Source organism: Macrobrachium nipponense, chromosome 20, assembly GCF_015104395.2.
Source record: "Macrobrachium nipponense isolate FS-2020 chromosome 20, ASM1510439v2, whole genome shotgun sequence".
NCBI classification, from domain to species: domain Eukaryota; kingdom Metazoa; phylum Arthropoda; class Malacostraca; order Decapoda; family Palaemonidae; genus Macrobrachium; species Macrobrachium nipponense.
In genome coordinates, this window is record NC_061089.1 from 3,479,353 (window position 1) to 3,496,461 (window position 17,109).

A 17,109-nucleotide genomic window follows, 5' to 3' on the forward strand; every position below is an offset into this window, starting at 1 on the left:
TTTTAATACCTTAAGACATGAGCAGTACAATGCTCCTTTTACTATTAGAGAATTTGAATCAGCCTTGAATAAAGGTAATGAATCAGCTCCTGGACTGGACGTATAAACATATTCAAGGATAGCATACCCTGAAAATACCAGACTTTTCATATTAAGCCTAATTAACAGAATTTACAGAGAACATATCTTCCCCAAGCTTTGGGAGAAGTTGAAATTACTGCCATTTGTGAAACCTGGAAAAGATCCATTCAAGACAGAAAATTATCGTCTATCGCATTAACTTCTTGTTTGTAAGATCATGGAAAAAATGGTGAACACACGATTGATGTGGTACTTGGAAAGAGGTAAATATCTGTCGCCTGCTCAGTGTGGTTTTCGGAGTATGCACTCCACAACTGATGTATTGGTACGAATGGAATCTTCAATATGTGAAGCTTTTGCCAACAAGCAACATCACATCACTGTTTTCTTTGACCTAGAGAAGGCTTATGATACAACATGGAGATATGGCATTTTGAGGGTGCTTTATGAATGTAACCTGAGAGGCAGTTTGCCCCTCTTTATTAAGGCTTTTTTAAAAAATAGGATATTTCAGGTTCAGGTTGGAGCAATAATGTCAGATGTATTCAATCAGGAAGAAGGAGTACCACAAGGAAGTGTTTTAAGTGTAACCTTGTTTGCCTTGGTAATCAATGGGGTTTCTAAAATAATTCCCCCAGATATAACATATACCCTTTTTGTTGATGACCTATCGATTTCCTTTGCAGCATCAAGGATGGCAGTGGCTGAACGCCGCCTTCAGCTCTGCATTGATAATATAATAAAGTGGGCTGAGGTTAATGGTTTTAGATTTTCCGCCAGTAAAACTGTAACTATGCACTTTTGTCGTATAAGGGGAATCCACCCTGATCCAGATCTATTCATTCATAGGCAGAGAATTCCATGTGTTGGTGAAACAAGGTTTCTTGGCTTGATTTTTGATAGCAAGCTGACCTGGATTCCACATCTGAAATATATTAAGGCAAAATGCTTAAAAGCAATGAATTTGCTGAAAGTTGTGTCTCACACTTCGTGGGGTGCAGACCGAACTCAGATGTTGAGATTATATAAAGCCTTGGTCTTTTCAAAATTAAGTTACGGGTGTGAGGTGTACACTTCTGCAAAACCAAATAGCCTTAAAATGCTCAACTCAATTCATCATGGAGGAATACGGTTGTGTACTGGAGCATTTAAATCATCTCCCACCGAGAGCATGCTTGTAGATGCTGATGAGGTGCCACTGGATCTTCATTACAAGCGTCTGCTGGTTCGGAGCTGGTATAGATTCCAGAGGCTACCTAAGTCTTTAACCAGCATTTGTATGAGAAATGTAAGGCATTGGCAGTTTTATGAAAATCACCCAAGCAACCTCATCCATTCGCTTTTAGAGTCAATACCATTGTTCGTGAATTAAACATGCCAAGGGTCGAGATTTTACCAGCAAAATATTCAGTTAGTCCCCCCTGGAACTTCCCAGAGGTAAAATTCTGCAGATATTTCAATTTTACCAAAACAGAATTGTCCAGTGAGGCCACGCGGTCAATATTTTTAGAACATTCCTTGCAACATGACGATTCCACTGCAGTTTTCACAGACGGCTCAAAGTCAGATGCTGGCGTCGGCTTTGGTGTAGACTTCCCTGATGTAGAGAGGAGTGGCAGGTTATCATCTGTTGCATCAATTTTTACAGCAGAGTTATATGGAATTTTAAAGGCTTTAAAGGAAGTTTTAATTCGGAATGAAAGTAATTTTATTATATATTGTGACTCAAGAAGTGTTCTCCAGTCACTGGAATCTTTTAACCCTTTAAACCCTCTGATTTTAGATATATTGGAATGGCTGCTTTTATTAAAAAGAAGAAGAAAAGAAATAAAGTTCTGTTGGGTGCCTTCTCATGTTGGGGTGGCTGGGAATGAGAAAGCTGACCAACTTGCAAAGTCTGCGGTCAGCTCCCCAGAACCCACAAGATGCCTACTACCATATCGGGATTTGTATCCTCTAGTAGGTCAGAGAATTAAAAAATGTTGGCAGTCCCAGTGGGAGGATATTTTAAACAATCAAAAAATGCGTAGTATCACATCTTCAGTGTCTCCTTGGTCATATCCATATTTGCCAAGGAGACAAGAAACGATGTTGTGCAGATTGAGGATTGGACATACAAGACTCACCCATGGGTTCTTGATGTCTCGTGAAAATCCTCCGTTTTGCGAGAACTGTACTGTGCCCTTGACTGTGAGACATTTGCTGGTTGAATGTCCCAGACTTGGGAATTTGAGACATAGGTTCATGTCTTGGGGTCGTGACAGAGTAGGCCATTTTATCCTAGCTACAATTCTTGGAAAGGATTGTAATATAGAGCAGTTATATATTTTATGAGGGAGGCGGGCCTCCTTAACCAAATTTAAATTATACATAGATTGTCTATGTAAGAACTTTTATATTATGAAAAAAAAAAAATTTCTATATATATTTATAGATTTTATATGAAATTTATCAAAAAATTTAAATTTTTTTTATATTTAATTTATTTCGGTGTCAATTACCCAGATGTTGTGACGCCAGATATAATACACAATCAATCAATCAATCTTTCTTCTCTCTCTCCTTCTTTCTTTCTTTCACTGTCTCTTTCTCTCTCTCGTTCTCTCTATGAGAGGTAAGAAGAGGAGAAGGGGATCAGAGCAGGAAGGGAGGTTCCACCCCTCCCTTTCAACCCTTATCTTCTTTCCTCTCTCTCTCTTTCCCTTTCTCTGTCTAATTCTTTCTTCCTTTTTCTGTCTCTTTCTCTCTCTCGTTCTGTCTATGAGAGTTAGGAAAAGGAGAAGGAGCTCAGGAGAGGAAGAGAGGTCCCACCCCTCCCTTTCAGTCCTTAGCTTCTTTCCTCTTTCTTTCTCTTTATCCTTCCCTTTTTCTGTCTCCTTTCTTCCTTTTTCTAGAACTTTCTCTTTCTCTTTCTCTCAGGGTAGATGGACCATACTTGAAAATCCTACTTGGGACTACCTTTTTGAAAAATTCTACAAAACTGAACTACAGATACATTGCCGACAACTAGGATTTTCGAAATTGTGGGTAACAAAAGATAAACTAATAGATATGATAATGGGGCATCATTATCTTTACATCCAAGAAGAGTACCCAGCGAGGACCAAGAAATGGACCGGCTTGAAAAAATCCAATTAGAAGTAGAGGAAATAGGAGAGCTCATGTATAAGAAAGACCAGGAACTAGCAGAATTGACCACTGCAATAAAATCAGCTCACGTAACTATTAACAAGCTGAATGAGCGTATCCCTTCGTTGGAAGAGCAAGTTCGGGAAAAAGAGGAGAGAAGATCGAAAGTGCCATATACATCAGGTGAAATAATTCTACTGATTGGCGACAATCAGTAGAATTATTCTACTGATTCTACTGATTGGCGAAAGTTTGAGTGATGTCAAGAAGACGGATTTTGAGGACGACTGTGCTATCAGAACTATACCGGAGGCTAAGCTGGAATTGAAAAAATGTTGGGTAGATGAGAAACTTTCTTGGACACCAGATAAGTGTATAATATATTGTGGGTTACACGACTTGATGGAAAATCGAAATGTAGATATTTTATTAAATAAATTGGGTTCTGTAGTCACTAAACTAAAAGATGAAATTGACATTATTGTAATAAACGTATGTGAGCTTGTGCCATCTTTGAATGTTGATCTAAATTCTGTTATAGAAGAATACAATGTAAAATTGATAGAATGGTGTTATGCAAATGGGATTTCAGTAGTTAAGACGAATTTAATGTTCGAATTTGGCACAGGAGGCATTGATGAACTATGTTTTAAGGAAGGGAATAAAAATTCCAGAATATTTATTAAATAGGATGGGGGTAGTACGACTGCTTTTTGTACTGAAATAACAAGTTGTTTTTTGAAAGTAAATACTAACAGCAATGCAACCTACAAACCAAAATTGCCACCTAGTCGCTTTGATAATGCAAATACACACCAGCAAAGGCGTACACCTTTGTATCCCCGAAATCAAAAACAGCAAATGTAAATAGGGCAAACCTCACCGATTACCATAGTAAGCATGATATACACAGACCCTCCAAAAACTACCACAGCATAAATAGCTCAAGAAATTTAAAGCAAGGGAGTGTTGATAGAATTGGTTGTTATAACTGTGGAGAGCTCACCCACAGAGTATCAAACTGCAGGTTTGATCATACGATTTAATGTAATAACTACAACGCTTTTGGTCACAAGAGAAAATTATGCAATAACTATGTCTATTAGGTTAATGGCCAAGAAGAATGCGCCGTAGAAGGTAGCTATAATAAATCAAGAGATTTTGTGAATATATTTTTATCTAAATGCACAATCACTGTTGTACCATAAGAATGAAATAGAGACTATGTTAATGGATTTGAAGGTGGACGCTTTATGTGTCAGTGAGACATGGCCTCTTCCGTGCATGGATGATGCCTTTGTAAACATTCCTTTATATAAGATGTTTCGTTATGATCGAGGCCGCGGTGGAGGTGTTTGTTTATATGTTAAGGATTATCTAAAGTGACCGAAATAAAAATGAATATCGAAGGAGTTGAAGGAATCGAATACATATGGATATCTGTTCAACATCCTAAGTTGCTCTCCATTGTGATTAGCTGCGTATATCGACACCCCAAAGCGGATGCGACCTCGTTCAATTATATTTTAGAGACCATTAAAAATGCTGTTTTACGTAACAAGCCAATGCTTACATTTGGTGATTTTAATGATGATTTGTTGTCTGCAGGTAATAAAATGGAGAAAATTATACGTAACGTCAAACTTCATCAGATTATTAACAAGCTTACTTGTAATTCTACAACGCTCATTGACCTTTTGATAACTAATAGAACTGATATGATTAAGCACTTTGACGTGGTCCCCTGCCCAATAGCAGACCACTAGGCAATTACTGCTATTCTAAATCTGCATAAACCAAAAGGAGAACCTGTCTTTAAAACTTACCTATGTCTAAAAAATTACTCTTCTCAGACACTATGCGACTTGTTACTAAATAAAGTCGCCCTGTTAAATGAAATACTAAACGCTGATGATGTAAATTGCCAGGTGTTTATTTTAACTGAAGTATTTGTTTCTTGCATTAACTAATGTGCTCCAATGGTGACTAATAAAATCAAACGACACCCAACCCCCCTGCCCCCCTGGATAACCCAAGATGTAAAAAAAGCGATGAAAGAAGAGATCTCGTGCAGAGAAATCTTAAAGCAATATGCACTACTGGCAGAAAGTTTTAGAAAATTGAAGAAAAACGTAAAAGTCATGATGGACTCCAGTAGAAAAGAACAGCGCAGACAAGAATTCCAAGATACAAGAAATAACTACGTAAAACATGGAAAGTAGTTTTAAAAATGCTCCATATTGTTAGCAGCGAAGCACAAATACCTGAAAGCAGAAGAGTTTAATAAGTATTTTGCGAATGTAGGAAAACTAAACGTACGAGAAAACTCAGCAGGTGGCATCAGCAAATCACTGGTCAATAAATCTAGATAATCCACGCGGATTCAAACTTTCTCCAGTAGACTGGGAGACAGTTATATTAACTATTAAGGATTTAAATAACTCGAACGCATGCGGATCTGATGGTATTACTCTGAAATTTATCAAGGATACACTATTTATAATACATTTTACATTACAATAATCATCAATACTTCCATCGTAGCTAGCACCATTCCTGATCTATGGAAACACCCTTTCGTTATTCCTGTTTTAAAAAACGGAGATAGAGATGATATAAAAAACTATCGGCCAATCTCACAGTTACCTACTCTGTTAAAGGTACTCGAAAAGATTATTGCTAATCAATGAACACCAGCATGGCTTTAGGCCTAAATTATCTACTGAGAGAGCTCTTTTGAAGGTAACTGATCGAATATATAACATAGAAAATAAAAAGATATCACTGCTCCTCCTACTGGATATCTATCCAAAGCCTTTGATAGCGTGAATCGCAAAATCCTATTAGAGAAAATTGTATAAACCTAAGAATAGATCCATCTTAGTTTGATAGTTATCTCACCAATCGAATCCAGTCAGTTAAGTTAATGGACACGTTGTCATCTAGATGTGAGGTAATATTTGGGGTCCCTCAAGGATCCCTTTTAGGACCAATATTGTTTGTTAGTTTTGTTAACAATTTGGCGGAATCTCTACCTGGTATTTTCATTATCCAGTATGTTGATGATACACAAATCATATTTGAAGGGGACATAAGCAACATAAATGATTTATTAAGAAGGGCTGAAGCAGTTTTGGAGAAGGCCAAGACATATTTTCAGAGACATGGCCTTCCATTAATCAAGATAAAAAAAACTCAGTGCATTCTTATAGGGTCAAGACAATATATATCGGCCATAGATGATAATGTGAGGGTAAATTTCAATGGCAATCTTATCAAGCCTATGAAAGTTGTGAAAAACTTGGGCGTCTATTTTGACCGTTTTATGACTTTTGACTCTCATATTGATGAGGTATGTAAAAAGGCGACGAGCATACTTATTTACTTGAACAGAATAAAAGATAATTTTGAACCTTCCACGCACCTGATTGTCGTTCAGTCACTAGTCATGAGCTTCATCCACTATTGTTTTAAGGTATGGGGGTACACTGATAATGTCCATCTTTAGGAAGTATGGTCATATTCCTCCTGTTCTGAAAAAGCTGGAATGGTTAAAGGTTAAAGATCAGCACGTTTACGAAATTTGTGTGTTTACTTTTAAAGTATTTTACCGGAATGGCTGTAACAATTTAATATGGTTAACTCAGTAACTGGTGTTTATACAGCGACAACAGATATCGGTTCAATGGAGCTCCCGTCTAGGGGCCCTTCCCTGTGGAATAAGCTACCACAAGATATCAAGGATGCTGCCACTCTACATTCTTTTAAGAATAAGTTGAAGAAATGTCTGCTACATTAGTATTCACTTACTATGAATTTATCTTAATGGTGATCTTTCGTTATTCTACCTATATGTATATATATACATTGGAGAATAACCAGTATCAATTGGAAATAAAGTTATTATTATCATTATTATTATTATTATTATTATTATTATGATTATTATTATTATTACGATGAGAGGTAGGAAGAGACGAAGGGGCTCAGGGCAGGAAGGGAGGTCCCACCCCTCCCTTTCAGTCCTAAGCTTCCTTTCCTTTCTTTCTCTCTTTCACTCTCTCTCTATCTTTCCCTTTCTATGTCTCCGTCTTTCTTCCTTTCTCTGTCTCTTTCTCTCCCTCTCCTTCTCTCTATGAGAGGTAGGAAGAGGAGAAGGAGCTCAGGGCAGGAAGGGAGGTCCTACCCCTCCCTTTCAGTCCTTAGCTTCTTTCCTCTCTCTCTCTATCTCTTTCTCTATCTTTCCCTTTCTCTGGCTCTTTCTCTCTATTTTCCTCTCTTTGAGAGGTAGGAAGAGGAGAAGGGGCTCAGGGCAGGAAGGGAGGTCCTACCCCTCCTTTTCAGTCCTTAGCCTCCTTCCTCTCTCTCTCTCTCTCTCTCTCTCTCTCTCTCTCTCATTCTCTGTCTCCTTCTTTCTTCCTTTCTGTGTCTCTTTCTCTCTCTCCTTCTCCCTATGAGAGGTAGGAAGAGGAGAAGGGGATCAAGGTAGGAAGGATGGTCCCACCCTCCCTTTTAGTCCTTAGTTTCCTTTCCTCTGTAATGCAAGTTTATTGCGTCTCCTTTTATTTAATTGTAGGCCACCTTTGTGATAACTTATTTTTGTTACTAGTGTAATTGCTTTTATTCTTTGTCTTTTATTATTTATAGATTGTAGATTCTTATAGTCTCAGGATTCTTGTAGTCTCAAGATGAATGTAGTCTCAGGATTCTTGTAGAAAGTCTTTTGAAGTCTCAGGATTCTTGTGGTAATTCTTTTAAAGTATCGTGGTCACTTTTCTACGTGACTACTAGGTCCATAAACAATCGGGTAATGAACCACCATACACATAGTTAAATAAACCATAATTACTCGAGCCATACATCTGCTCAACACCCATCAAAATAACATGAATATTCAAAATAACAGAGCCTTACACTTACACTAGAGCCATAGAACTGCTCAATACACATCATAAATAGCATGAATATTCAAAATACCTGGGCCACATACTTATCCATAGCAATATAAAAAATAATAAGGTCCTCGAGGACGACCATGGAACACTTGTGAAACCTCTCTCTTTCTTTTTATGTCTACTATTATTCTCTTTTAAAATCTACACTATTTTCCCTAACTAATATTACATCAGTCGACCACTACCATACATTATCCTCAATATTTTGATAATTATACACAATAACAATGGACACAATAATAACTAAATTGGCAACAATTGGTAATGATGGACACAATTCTAGAAAAATCTTTCCCCAATGGTGAGAAAAAAATAAGCATATCAAATTATTACAATTATCAGCAAGTAAAAAATAATGTTAACATAAATTGTTTATCACGGTTCATTCATTTTAATTTCTGCCAGTATCCCTTGTATTTTATTAATAATAAGTCGCCTTCTATTATGATAAAGAAAACAACAGCTACGACTATTACCACTAGATTTACTAATGATAAAATTGGTGATATAATTTCCTTGTAGTAAAAGTAGTCATGAACATAGTTCAAGTTTTCAAGTTTTTTAATTCTAATTGAGACCATTTGAATTCTTTTATCTTATATGAGTCATTTTTATGACACATCTTTGTTGAATTCATATGTCGTGAAAACATTAGGTTCCTATTACAAATGGTTGGCTATTATCAGTTGACATGATGTTGTAAGAGATTTAACATTTTTAAACCTTATTTTTGTTTGTCACATTATTACATTTAATTTTGCTTACAACAGACTTTAGTGAAACCACAATAATTTCTTGATCAATTATCAGTGCTTCAAGTTTTATCATAGTCTGTGATTGTACATACATAATTTTTTTTATTTTGATTAATCAACATTTCTTGGATACATGGATATGAATCTGTACTTTCATACAAACTATGAGAGTTAAATGTAAATTATTCTAGTTTTAGCAAAATACATTCATTAAATTCTTTGTTAGTGAAAATTTACAATAGCAGAGCGTGCTTTTCTAATGCAAATAATTTTATAATAAAGCTCTTTGGCACTTGATAAATTGTAATACATGAACATATCTTTCACAAGTGCTTTAAGATGTTTCTCTACTACAAAAAATTTAATACTGTCTTCAAACTGAGGAGTGATTAGTGTTAGGCTCAAAATACCTTTATAAGCAAGCAGAATGTCATTTAATGGGTTCTTATGTTCTTGCAATATCACTTTACATCCTAGTGCGAATGTATTTAAAAACTGAATGTTTTCCAATTTGTTTAGTTCTTTTGTTACTTTCTGATTGACTTGATTTATAAGAATTTTCAGTTTTTCTATTTGTTTGGCATTCACATTGTGTGAGGTAATCACTTTGTTTATCACTGTAATTCTTTCTGCTGCCCATTTTTCTGGTCTGTCTATTCTTTCTTTTTATGTTCTACATATGCTTCGATGACAACTCCAAAAATTGTGTTCAAAGCAGTTCGAATGAAGGGCAAGAGGGATCTCTTAGACCTCTTGTTCACTGTATTTTCTGTATCTGTTTAATTTTTCTAACAAATGTTTAACACTATTATCGTCAGCCTTCTGTATTATTAACTTCATATCTGTTTGGATTTTATTTCATGTTTATTCATCATTTAACACTGTTGTAGAAATTATTCCAAAGCTACTGATTATTTTGACTTTTCCATGACTTTTTATCAATGATCCTTTTCTTATCTCCACCTCGGAAGAGATGAGTCCAATTATAACTAAGATTACGATGGGCCTCATTTTGGATCTGTAAGATTAGACTTTTATCAGATTCTCTTTATGTAAGTTTCACAAAATGTTTTATGCGGATAATATTTTCAGCCTAACACCAATCTAACATTTTATTTATTTTACGCATAATTGTTTCTCTACCTCTGTCGGTTTTGGAGATTATATCTATTATTTACCACCAACTCATCATCTTCAACAGCTTTCTCTTGTCTCATGTTATCTATAAATTCACTGGACCATGGGTCTGCTTTTAGGACTTTTATATGATTCCAGTGGAGTACTTTTTCCTTTAAATCACTTTCATTTATTACTCTATATTTGTTTAATTTCAGCAATTCTATATCTATATGGTCCAGTGAACTTAGGGGAAACCTTTACATTTGGTCCCTCTTGAATGTGATTCTGTACATACGTATATTTGGGTACCCACTGTAATTTCTGGTTTGATGGCGTTTTTATTATAATATTTGGCATGAGTCTCATGGACCTCCTTTAGTTTAGCCCGTGTTTTCATGATTGTCTCGTAAGTACGTCTGTTTTTCCGTGCAACATAATCATCATAGTTATAAGTATGACTGGGTGGAGTTGCATCGTCTAATTGTGTTAGGCATTCTCTTTTGATAACCATATTGTCTTATTTACAGTATTATCCAACGTGAATTGTACGTCTCCTAGTGATAAGTCCCAATCTTATGTCTGTGGACCCACTAAAGTTTTCAGGATATCATTTATTTTACGATTAGTTCGTTCTACTGCTCCATTAGAACTTGATTTATAAGCAGTTATTTGAGATTTATTTATTTCATAGAATTCACAAATTTTCTTTAAAATATCACTAGTAAATTCAGTAGCATTATGAGAAAGAAGAACTTGTGGGCATGAATGTCTTGTGATAATTCTAGATTTAAGAGCTTCTGCCACTAGCTGCATCTCTGTTTCTTACTGGTATTATTTCTATATATCGTGTTAGATAGTCTAAGAAGACTAATATTTGCTTATTTCCTCTAATAGTACTGGGAAATGGACCTAAAAAGTCCATAGTTACTACTTGGAATGGATTTAATTCTGATGGATATTTCTCAAGTGGAACTTTAAGATTTACGTTACCCTTATGTTGATTAGAAACTATACAGTTTTGTACAAAGTTCTTGGCATCTTCACTACAGTTTGGCCAAAAATAATTTCTGGTTGTCTTTTCAATTCCTGCATGTCCTGCTAACTTATATGATGTGTTAGTTCTAAAACGTCTCTGGTTAATCCTTTTGGGATGTATAGTCGAGAACAACCATTTTTCTCTGTCGGGCTTTTCTACAGCAATTCATTTTTAATTGAAAATTAGGTTTTAAGGATTCATCTAGTAATAACTGTCCTAATATTTGTCTGATTTCTGCATCTCTTTCTTGTTGTATTTTTACTCTCTCTAAATCTAAATCTATTACTTGACAACTAAAACAAAAGGTATTAGTTGTAATGCATTGTTCTGTTTCTTTTTGAGATCTGGATAATGTTAAATTTTCCTGGAATATATCTGAATTCTGAGGCAAATTCTAATACACTAATGAACCACCTATTGAATTTCATGTTATTGGTAAAGGCTCTCTTTTTAAACCAGTCACAAATGGGTTTGCGATCAGTAAGCACATTAACTTTATGACCCAAAAGTATATGTCTACATTGTTTTGATTCTTCATTGGGAGCTACTTGTCAATATCCACTAAGCAAATCTAATAGAGCTAACATATCTTGAACTACCGCCATCGGCTTTCTATCTGAAACTGCTATAGAATTTAGCTATCTATAATCTATTACAAGTCTCCAACGGCCATCCTTCTTTGGAAAAAGTAACAATGAAGAATTATATGAGATTTAGAAGGAATTACTACTCCATCTCTTTTCATTTCCCCTATCAAATTAACAGCTATGGGTCTCTGGCTTATTGGTAATCTGTAATTAGGAATAAAAAATGGCTTGGCGCCATCATCTAACAAAATTCTATGTTGCAGAACATTTTTGTTTTTCCTAGTTTATCTACTTCTACAGCTATTACATTTCTATATTTCTCTAATACCTGAATTAACTTATTTATATTTTCTGGAAAATGTGTTTTATTCACTTCCTGATTTATTTTAGAGTTTTGGCCATTTATTGAGAAAAATGCCTTTTCTTCTACCGTTAGTAAAGGAGTGTTAATAGGGATTCCTATGCTAAAATACAATGCCCACGTATAGTGTTATTCTGTTATTTGAATAGTTTTGGATATAGACTTCGCAGTTACCACCATTCATGTGAACTAGTGAATCATCCATTCTGACAAAGTCTGGCAGGTCTTTATTCATTAATAGAATATCTTTATCTTTTATATCCTTTGACCGCAAATAAATTTTTGTTAAACATTTTGGATACAAAGTTACTCTTCTATTAAGTATAAAGTTTACTTTATTAGCACCAGCTGTGCTAACACAACATATTTTTTCTTTTATGTCTGAAAACTAGAAAAGTTCTGTATCTATAGTTGTTTCTTCTGTTACTTCTTTTATACTATTTATATCTGATTTATTTATTTCATTTAAGAGCAATACCTCATTTAATACTTCCCTTCACTTTCACAACTCCTTACTACATTACTATACGCTACTACATTTCTATAGGTTACTACATTACCATAGTTATAAGTATAGGCGCCTTGATTTTCGTTAGATTCAGTGTCTTGTCATCAAAATTATTCATATCTTAGTAATTATTTATATCTGAGTACATATCATCTGTATGTGCACATCTCAACAATTCGGTATTCTCTAATTGTGGGAATTCCCCTTTTTCATCTGTTTCCACCTTATCTTGCTTGTTCTTGTTACTTATCTGTTCTTCCCGTATGTTTGTCTCGCTTGTCGAAACTGTCTCAGACAAACTGATCAGATATGGGTGAGACTTTTCTTCGTCAAACGTAACACATACGCTCTTCTGATTATCCTGTTTCAGGCTAATTTTTCCTTCACTACTATCTAATATTCCACATCTCATTAAATCAAATGAGAACAATACTTGCACGGGAAAAAATGTGGCCTGTAAAACTAGAAAACTTTCAATAAATTTGTGTGAAAAAATATCTATTTCTAGTTTCACATTCCCCAGACCTTTAACCTGTTTTCCTGTTATTCCCTTATTACTTTACTTTGACCCTGAATCTGAATTTCCGCAATGCCTAAATATCTGGTTACAGTTATTTTATCTATGCATAGAAAATGCAGATGAACCTTCATTTCCTATTATAACCGTTTCTGCTTTTCCTCTTTCATCGCCCTGAAGGGATTTACTTTCCTTTCTCTGTAAAGGGGTTAATTGTCACCGATTTGATGACTTATTTGTATTTGGGTGATTGTTACTATTATCGACCATCTCCCCATTGGCTTTCTTAGTATTAACCAACAGTTTTTAATTAAATGCCCGACCTTTTTGCAAACTAAAGATTCTAGGCTTCAGCTGTATTTGGTCTAGCTACTTGAGCTTGATTATTCACTGGCTTTGGATTATTCGTGTTTGCATATTGACCATTATTATATCTTATGGGTGGACCGTTTCTTTATTGAGTCTGTCTCCCTTTCTGGGCTGGATTCCATTTTTTCCATTATTTTGTGTATATTTCCCTTGAAAGAAAGTTTGTCTATCCCTAATTGTCCGGAGTTATCATTATACTTGCTACTTCTTTTATATGTATCATTTATGTTTCTGCCCTTCCTTTCCTCAGAAAAGTCTATCCATTTCTTTTGGGTTTCTCGTCTCATCGATATTAATGCTGTAAGGCTATCACTCTTTGGATCAATTTTAACTTTCTTGAAAGCTTTCATTTCTTTTTATCCAAGGGCATTATACATGGTTCCAAATGACAAATAATCCAAGACATGTATTAAGGTAACTAAATCATCCTCGTCATCACCGAAATCATCCTTCCTTCTTATTGTGATGCTAGTTTTCTTTAAATCTTCCACTACCTTGTGTATCGATTCTTCGACATCTGTATGAAGATTTGCTATTGTGTGACCTACTGGTTCCCATATTGATAAACAAATTCGCTTAAATTCAGCATGTGTGGTTATTTTGCTGAATCTAACTGAATTCAAAGTCCTATTTGCATCACCTCTTTTTGAACTAACGAGAATCAAAACTTTTCTAATTTGCGCTCTTCCATTCGTTATTCCCCCTCTAGATATGCGACTGTCTGCATGAGCTAACCACTGGTTCTGTACAGAATATGATTCTAGTCTATTTTTGTCAGGTTTGAACTATCTACTATTCCACAGAAACGAGTGGCTTGCGTAATGATTGCTGCTTGCAGCATTGTTCTAAATTTAAATGTGTTAGTATTATTAATATTATTATTATTATTATCATTGTTATTAATATTTGTGTTAGTAATATTAGTACTGCCTTGAGTTAATGATATTCGTGAATTCGGCAGTGAAATTCGGCTACGCTTGTCTGATGTCGGTTGTAAATTGTATGGGTTAATCCTAACAGTATTCAATCAGTCTTCAAAAAGATTTGCGTGGTATTAAATATATCTATCTATTAAATATATAAAAAAAAGTAAAAAAAAATTGAGAAAGAGAATAATAAAAGTTTTTTATACCTCCTTACAGAAAGAGAGAATAATAATAAATGTTTTTATACCTTCTAAGAGAGGGAACAAAAAATAAATTTTTCCAACACGACTTACCTTACTGTTGTGTCGTTGGTTTTAACTGTAGTTTGTTATCACTGAATTCTCTTGAATGCTTCACTTTTCCCCTTCCGCGACCAACACTGGAACTCGCTAATTGCCACTGATTATCCCATCTCCACGTTTACCTTCTTATGTACAATGTTTTTCTTTTCACTTCGGGGAATATTATTTATTAGCCATGGGTTTTCTAAGTGATAATGTTTATAAATTCTATTTCCACTACCCGCTGCTTGTTGTCAGTTTCTGTAAGTGGGAATGTTTTCGTCGATGTGCCTCGCCGTTCACATGTTATGATTCGCCTTTGTTTTCACTTCACGAGTTGTGACTCGCGGTTGTTTTGAAATTCTTGAGCTCTGTTTTGTCAATACGCCTTGCTGTCTGTAATTCTTGTACGTCTCGCACTTCACTTGTCTACGTTTTTCTTCGGATCCTTTTCAACTGCGCACCAATGTAATATATTTGTTTATTGTTACGTTCTTTTATTTATTTGTAGTCCTCCTATGTAAAGTAGTCTATTATTACTTTGCCAGTGTAAAGAACTTTATTGTTATTTGCTTTGTGTCTATTTATTATTGTTTGTAGATTCGTAGATTCTCTGGTTTCTTGTAGTCTCAGGATTCCTTCAATAATTCTTTAAAGTCTCAGGAGGCAAGAAAGACTCAGAGCAGTTTTTCTTATTTCATTCACACCAACTGAATATACACAATTGTTAAACATACAAGTTCAGTTCGTACTGAGTGTGGTACGGCTCTGTTATTGTCTGTTTGAGGCGTGGTGTCGTAATCTGAAGACATGTCGATGTTTGAAGTTTTTCTTCCCCACCACCGGTAAGGCAAACCACCTCACCCTCTGGTTGCTGTTTTGCTTCTCCCTTCTCTGCTTTTCTTTCGATATTTCCTTAACGAAAATTTCTCCTGCTTTGGTAATACGCAGTCTTATTCTGTCGCCGCCTTTTGTCTTCCTCATTGGTAGGTGAGTAATGATGATGTTCAAAGTACCACCCTTTTGGGCGGTAATTAATTCAACACCTTCCCTGTTGGGTGTGATTAACGACGTCACTGAAAAGTGTCTAGTTTCCGCTGCTGGTCAAAGGTTATTTCAGAGCTTTATCGCAGAGCCGCTAAATGCATTTTTAATTGCCGCTAGCACGGTAAACACTTCTTGTTTGGGTTATTTGTCATCACCGGAAGTGTCTGGTTTCCCCCGGGAGGTCAAGAGTTTTATCATAAAGCACGTCGATGGATTTTTTAATTGCCTCTAGGCTGCTAAACGCCTCTGCTTGTTTGGGTTATAGTACGATAAACACATCTCTTTCTCTCTCTATCCATCTGTCTATCAGTGGATTTATCTCTCTCTTTTTATATCTATTCTTTTCCCTACACTAATATTACACAAGTAAGATGAAGGAAATAGAAGTGTTAGGGAAACGTAGACAAGGAAGGCATAGGAGAAGAAGGAGAGATTGCATCGCATGAAGATACGAGAAACAGACAAAGGAATGAACGAAGGGAGGACACAAAGAGAAACAGCAGGAGGAGGGAGGCTGATGAAAACACCCACACAGATTATGGATTAACCCGAGAAGAAGACAAAGAAAGAAAGATAGAAAGAAAGGAAGAAAGAGAGAAAGGCGTCTGGACTCCTGGATTGGCAGGGGACGTCAGAATCCCGTCCTCTCTTGGAACCCCAAACCGAGAGGTAGTCCTCCGTCAGCGATTCCTTAGAGGGGCTTCTGACCCACCACACGGGGTCTTCCTCTTAGGACTTATGAGCCGAAAACTACTCTCGGGGCAACAAATGTTGTTACGGAGTCAGAAATCGGCTCCATAACAAATGGAAGGCCCAAGGGTAATCCAGGAGTCGAAGTGAGCAACATCCTTTGGATGACTAAGGAATATTAGCTTTGTGTTTTGAAAGAATGTATCATTTTATGTAATATTTATGACAATTTCAGTTTCTCTGGAACTGTTTATGTGTTTGTTTGTATGGTGTTTTTACGTTGCATGGGACCAGCTGGTTATTCAGCAACGGGACCAACGTCGAACCACGTCGAGAGGTAACTTCTTTCACGAGAAGTACCCCTCAATGGAATGCCTAAGAATCAAACTCGCGACCACCGACGTGGCAAGCAAAGACCTTACCAAGCACGGCGCTGAGGCGCTACTGTTTATGTGTGTTATGGTTAATATACAACCTTTCTTTCAGGCCAGATATCATAATAAATGTAAAGGCGTTTTAAACGATTTATAAAAACTAAATATATCCATATCGATAATCCTTTTGAGGTTTCTTGAAGCCTCGATAACGTCATGATGTTGCCAAATTGACTTGCAATGACTCCGGAAATCGGGAGAAATTTCTAAATCGTTCATCCCCTTTTCTTTAAGACAGTGGGTTATCATTTAAAAATCAATTGTTCGTGTTTTAAAGATATGTTACGTTTTACTTGAAGCATAAATAACATATC

At 35.8% G+C, this 17,109-nt stretch overlaps 1 protein-coding gene across 1 annotated transcript in view; it reads right to left on the reverse strand.

Moving 5' to 3' along the window:
- Window positions 1-15,456, reverse strand: part of LOC135221694 (G-box-binding factor-like) — a 60,458-nt gene extending 45,002 nt beyond the window's left edge. The window contains exon 1 of the mRNA XM_064259443.1: window positions 14,637-15,456. The gene's annotated coding sequence lies outside the window, so the exon portion shown is untranslated. The remainder of the gene's footprint in view (window positions 1-14,636) is intronic.
- Between the last annotated feature and the right edge of the window lie 1,653 nt (window positions 15,457-17,109).